This window comes from Colobus angolensis, unplaced genomic scaffold (genome assembly GCF_000951035.1).
Source record: "Colobus angolensis palliatus isolate OR3802 unplaced genomic scaffold, Cang.pa_1.0 Scaffold19, whole genome shotgun sequence".
Classification (NCBI taxonomy): Eukaryota; Metazoa; Chordata; class Mammalia; order Primates; family Cercopithecidae; genus Colobus; species Colobus angolensis.
The window spans coordinates 11,815,911-11,822,558 of NW_012115043.1; the positions used below are offsets into that span (position 1 = coordinate 11,815,911).

Genomic DNA, 6,648 nt, shown 5'->3' on the forward strand with positions numbered 1-6,648 from the left:
TCAGTCTCCTGAGTAGCTGGGACTACAGGTGCCTGCCACCACACCTGGCTAATTTTTGTATTTTTATTCGAGACAGGTTTTACCATTTTGGTCAGACTGGTCTCAAACTCCTGACCTCAGGTGATCCGCCCAGCTCGCCCTCCCAAAGTTCTGGGATTACAGGCATGAGCTACCATGCCCAACCGAGATGCTTTGGTGGGAGGTGCATACCAGGTGATGCAATGCACTTTGTTGCTGATACTTCAACACTGTGCCTGCGCAGCACTCTGTAGAACTTCAATGAGGCAATGAAAAGAACCCAATTATCTTCCATTCCAGTGAAAGATACAATTCCCAGGGTAGTCTCCCTGTCATTTGCAGAAGACTTCCTATATGCCAGGCATAACACCTCATGAGGTAGGCCTTACTGCCTATTGGACAGAGAGGAAAACCAAGATTCACAAAGATAAGTAAGTTGCCTAAGGATACGTAACCACCAAGGCACATAGCTGGGATTCAAACTCAGCTCTGTCTCATTTAAAGGTTTTTGCTGGCATCACCAAACCAAGCATGGCTCCCACATGGCTGAGTAAACTGAGATACGTGCAGCTAACTGGCCTTGAACAAGTTGCAGAGGATAGCCAGAGCAAGTATTTTATTCTCAGTCTACTTGCCGCCTTCTAAACTCCACTTCCATCACTCTATGTAGATTACATCTATATTAATAGCCACTGTGAATTCATAATTTGCCAAGTGTAAATACCTATGCATGCACAAATATGTGCATTGTAAAGAATGATTACTAATCGCCTTTGCTCCCATGGAAATCTATCCATATGTGCATTATAAATGTGGCTGAGAATTTCTACCAGCCTTCAAAACCAGCCCTGTGTAGAGTTGTTGACGCTGCCTATGTACGAACTGTCTGCAGATAGTGATTTCCAGGGGAGTGATTTACTTCCCAGCAGACACCGAGATAGGGCTGGATCTGTTAGAATTCATGGGTAAGGATGTTGTTTATTTATAAGACATGCAGCCACGTAGCTGCTAGAGAGTGGATAAACCGAAAGAAGGTAATTGGGCTGAGCACAAAGCTCTGGATGTGAGAAACGAGTGAATAAGCTGATTTGGACTTCTTTGAACTTATTTATGTTAAAAATATTTTTATTAAAAAGGCAATATATCTTTATTGTAGAAAATTGAAAAAAATACCAACAAGCAGAAAGAAGTAACATTCACTCACAGTTCTATTGACTAGAGATAGCAAAAGCAAACAGGTTGGGATATATCCTTCCCCATGTAAGCCTATGTTGTTTGCAAAAGGATTATAATGTATATTCTGTTTTGTGACCAGCTTATTTCACTTAAAAATATTGGGATGACCTTTCTCTGTCATTAAATATTCTACAACATCATTTTCTATAGCTGCATGGTAACTTACTGAATGGATGTATCATTACTTACATTTATTTAGTTTAATAACTTACCTAATGTGTTTCTGTCCACACAAGATGAATGGAAGTCTTTCAATACTACTACCCAAAACAGTGTTCCCAGGTCCTGTCCTCCCTCTTCATGACTAAACGGTAAATGAAAGCCTCAGGCGACGTCTTTTCAAGCCCTCACAGCAGGCCAGGCTCATGGATTGTGTGAGATAATGTTTGAGCATGTTCAGAGAACCCCTGAAATAAGCCTGGGACTGTGGTAATTCCCTTTCCTTCCACTGAGGAAATAATCGTCCCTTGTGTTTCAAAGCCTCTATGGTTCCAGAGTACTTCCTCCTCTAGTTCAATAATTACCACTGGGTGCTGTGGTCATTGTAATCCTCCTTCCGGAAGGGAGGTGACTGAGACTCAAGAAGCTGCAGTAACTTAGCGAAGATCACCCCAATGGTGAATCTTAAAACTACACCTGAACCCAGACTTGTAGATTCCAAGTTCACTGGAATTTGTCCTCCAATGCGATGCTGTGTGAAATGGGGAGAAAGAGGAAAGAACAAAACAAAAAAGAAGAAAGAGAGAGAGAGAAAGAAGGAAGGAAGAAAGGAAGGATGGAAAAAGAAAAAGAAAGGAAGGAAGGAAGAGAGGAGGGAGAGAGGGAAGGAAGGAAGGAAGCAAGGAGGGAGGAAGGAAGAGAGGGAAGGAAGGAAGGAAGCAAGGAGGGAGGAAGGAAGAGAGGGAAGGAAGGAAGGAAGCAAGGAGGGAGGAAGGGAGGGAGGGAAGGAAGGAAGGAAGGCAGGCAGGCAGGAAGGAAGAAAGGAAGGAAGGAAGGGAGGGAGGGAAGGAAAATGATAGGTATTTGTGGCTCTGGTAGTCAGAGGTGCAGGCACGGAGGGCAGGAGGTATTCCCAGTCCATCCTGTACAAACCTATCTGTCTTCCTCCCAAAAAGACTCTCCTCTCAGAAGCCGAGGAACAGAGACGAGCAGCTTTTTCAGGTACACACTTCAGAATCATAGATCTCAAAAGACAAAGCTATTTCTCTCCCACTTTTGCAGCCACCAGATAATCAACTGCATGTACCATCTGCATGTATTGGTGGCTATCTCCCCTCACCTCACACTCTGCTGTCCTCACCCTGCAGGGAGAAGTGCTCATCATGGGGAGACACCTGGATCCATCCTCACTCCTGGAGGACTGGCCTGAATAACAGTAATTCCCCCAGAGCTCTGAGGCCTCCGGGAGCCAGGCACACAACCAATGGGCAAAACCTTCAAGGACAGCGATTTTCACTCAGCCCCTTGGTGGGCAGTGGGGTCTTAGACTTAGTGAAGGAACACAGACCTTGGAGTTTCTATGTGTTTGTATCTCATTCTAATGCTTACTAACTGTGTGCCTTGTGGAAGCCACAGGATGTTTCTGACTCCCAGTTTTCTTGTCCACAGAAAGGAGGGGAAGATTGAGCTAAGTAGTTGTAAGGATATGCAATAATATCAATAAAGTATATGTATATGCATTAAATGCCTGGCATCTATCAGGAACCCTATAAATGTTAGCATTCTCATTCTGGAGGTTACATTAGAGAGTGTATTAAAACCACGGATAGCTGTTCTCTTCATCTTAAGGGCCTCGTCTGAATCTGAGAGTCTATGATTTGGGGAGTTTATGTGTGTGTGTGGCGGGGCATGGTGATAAGGTAAACAAAGCTCAAAGGAAAAAGCTGATATTTTGAATAATAGCACTCTATCTGAATGCCTTTGGCATGTGAATGGAGTAGGCTGCTTTTCTCTAAAGCAGCAGCCACAGCTTGGCTGGGGAGTCCTCAACAGTCCCTCTAGAGTTTCATCAGTGTCTCCAAGACAACCCAGATAAATAGACAGTGAAAGCACAAATGATTTGCTTGCTGTGGAGATTTGGCAAGTCCCCTACCTGCCCCCACCCTAGTCTCTGAGCACTTCTCATGTAGAAAGTTAAGATCTGTCTTGCCCTATAACTTAGTGAACTTGGTCAGGATGATGGGAATATCCTGAAAATAAAAATGCCCAATCTGTTCTAGTGTTGCCTTTGGTTAGTGACTCCCTGAATGAGAGTGAGGTATTAAGAAACCGTGTACAATGTCAGCCCCTAGAGCTGAGTAGCTGTACTGTGTGGCTCTGCGGTCTAGGCAATTCATGGACAGCATGTCTCACCTGCTGATGAAACTCCTGGACAAGAAGATCGAGAAGCGAAACCTCAAAATGCACACCAGAACCTAAAGTTGCCAGGGGCCTCAAATCTGACCCTATCAGAAACTCAAAATGGAGATGTGTCTGAAGAAACAATGGGAGGTGGAAAGGTTAAAAAAATCAAAACATCCTGTGAATGTGGGGTTATCAGAAGCTCAAGATGGAGATGTGTCTCAAGAAACAGTGAAACATGTACAAGTTCAAAAATCTCCCCAGAAATCCACTGTATTAACAAATGGAGAGACAGCAATGCAGTCTCTCAATTCAGAATCGAAAAAGAAAAAGAAGAAGAAAAGGAGAAAAATGGTGAATGATGCTGGGCCTGATAGAAAAAAAAAGGCAAAAACTGAAAACAAAGGGGAATCTAAAGAAGAAAGTGTCGAGACTGCCAAAGAAACAGAAAATAATGTGGAGAAGCCAGATAATGAGGAAGATGACAGTGAGGTGCCCAGCCTGCTCCTGGGACTAACAGGAGCTTTTGAGGATACTTCATTTGCTTCTCTATCTAATCGTGTCAGTGAAAACACTTTGAAGGCAATAAAAGAAATGGGCTTTACGAACACGACTGAAATTCAGCATAAAAGTATCAGACCACTCCTGGAAGGCAGGGATCTTCTAGCAGCTGCAAAAACAGGCAGTGGTAAACCTTGGTTTTTCTCATCCCTGCAGTTGAACTCATTGTTAAGTTAAAGTTCATGTCCACGAATAGAACGGGGGTCCTTATTCTCTCTCCTACTAGAGAACTAGCCATGCAAACTTTTGGTGTTCGTAAGGAGCTAATGACTCACCACATGCATACCAGTGGGTTGATAACGGGTGGCGGTAACAGACCTGCTGAAGCACAGAAACTTGCTAATGGAATCAACATCATTGTGGCCACACCAAGCTGTCTGCTTGACCATATGCAGAATACACCAGGGTTTATGTATAAAAGCCTACAGTGTCTGGTTATTGATGAAGTTGATCAAATCTTGGATGCTGGGTTTGAAGAGGAATTAAAGCCAATTATTAAACTTTTGTCAACATGCAGGCAGGCTATGCTCTTCTCTGCCACCCAAACTCAAAAAGTTGAAGACCTAGCAAGGATTTCTCTGAAAAAAGGAGCCATTGTATGTTGGCATTTATGATGATAAGGCTAATGCAATAGTGGATGATCTTGAGCAGGGATACGGTGTTTGTGTCTCTGAAAAAAGCTTCCTTCTGCCCTTTACAGTCCTTAAGAAGAACCGAAAGAAGAAGGTTATGGTCTTCTTTTCATCTTGTATGTCTGTGAAATACCACTATGAGTTGCTAAACTACAAGAATTTGCTCACCTTGGCCATTCATGGAAAGCAAAAGCAAAATAAGTGCATAACCATATTCTTCCAGTTCTGCAATGCAGATTCAGGAACACTTTATTGTGTACAGATGTGGCAGCAAGAGGACTGGACATTCCTGAAGTTGACTGGATTGTTCAGCATGACCCTCTGGATGACCTTAAGGAATATATTCATCATGTAAGCAGAACAGCCAGAGGTCTAAATGAGAGAGGGCACGCCTTGCTCATTTTGTGACCAGAAGAAATGGGGTTCCTTCACTACTTGAAACAATCCAAGGTTCCATTAAGTGAATTTGACTTTTCCTGGTCTAAAATTTCTGACATTCAGTCTCAGCTTGAGGAATTGATTGAAAAGAACTACTTTCTTCCTAAGTCAGCCCTGGAAGCATATAAGTCATACACACGAGCCTATAATTTCCTTTCTCTGAAACAGATCTTTAATGTTAGTAACTTAAATTTGCCTCAAGTTGCTCTGTCATTTGGTTTCAAAGTGCCTCCATTTGTTGATCTGAAGATCAACAGCAATGAAGGCAAGCAGAAAAAGTGAGGATGCGGTGGTGAATCTGGCTACCAGAAAACCCAGAAAGTTTATAAGTCCAAAATCTTTATACACATAAGCAAGAAATCATCTGACAGCAGACAATTCTCTCACTGAAGACACGTCTGTCTTTCGTCTTGAATAACTTCGCCCTAAAATGAATTTTCCCCCTTGAATTTATACAAGGTTTGTATAAATTGACTTGGGTTGCAAGTACTGAGCACTGTTACTTCTATCAAGTCTCTTTTTTATTTTTGGGATATAAAACAGGCTTTAAATTTATTGGTCACCTAAGGGCAAAGCAAGAAATCTCTGGTCTTTCTTGTGATTACATAATATTTCAAATATCCCCATGTACACACAAATGTATGTTATTGTTTTAATATAATTCTTTTTGTACCTTTCCTTCTTGCTATGTGAAGATTTTTGTGGCGTGGGTTGCTGTGTCAACTCCTGTAAAAGGTGACCTAATGTATCGGGCAGCTGGTGGTAATGCAGAAAGGAGTCTAAGGTTATTTTTTGTTTTTAGTTGTTTCGTGAACCTTGACAGTATCTCATGACTCCTCCTGAAAATGCTGCAGTATAAGAGAGCAAAAAGATTTGGGAAATACCTAAGAAGCACCTTAGGATTAGGGTGGCATTGCTTTTATAGATTTTTGATTTTAAAGCAATGAGCCTTTCTCAGGCGTTTTGTATAAAGTGTCACTAGCTATCACAACATTTAACAGGTAGGGTGTAGGAAAAGGGTAAAACTGAGATGGTTGAGCCTCATTTCCATCAACAGAGGTGCAATACACCACATTTCTTCGTTTGGTACCATAGCAAAGACTTTAAAAAGACAGAAAGAATGGTGATGCTCCTCATTCGGATTTGTTTATTTTAAGGTGGTTTGGATTTTGGTAAGGCTTTTCACTCTACCGAGTACTTAGAAGACAAGGCTGCCAACTACCTTGAACTTGAAGCCAAGCCATCAGACAGTGCCCAGCACATACTAATGTTAGCTTCTTTTTGAGAAAAATTACCTCTTCTAGGCCCTGAAGCAAAAAATGTATTTGCTATGAAGATTGAAAAGGAACAAAATTAGAAAAAAAACACCGAAATCAGTGATTTAGTCAGATGGGTTTTTTGTTGTTGTTGTTGTAGGAGCACT

At 42.0% G+C, this 6,648-nt stretch overlaps 1 pseudogene; it reads left to right on the forward strand.

Annotated features, from left to right (window-relative positions):
• The first annotated feature begins 3,597 nt into the window (after positions 1–3,597).
• Positions 3,598–5,615, forward strand: LOC105510602 (annotated as a pseudogene).
• The last annotated feature ends 1,033 nt before the right edge of the window (positions 5,616–6,648 follow it).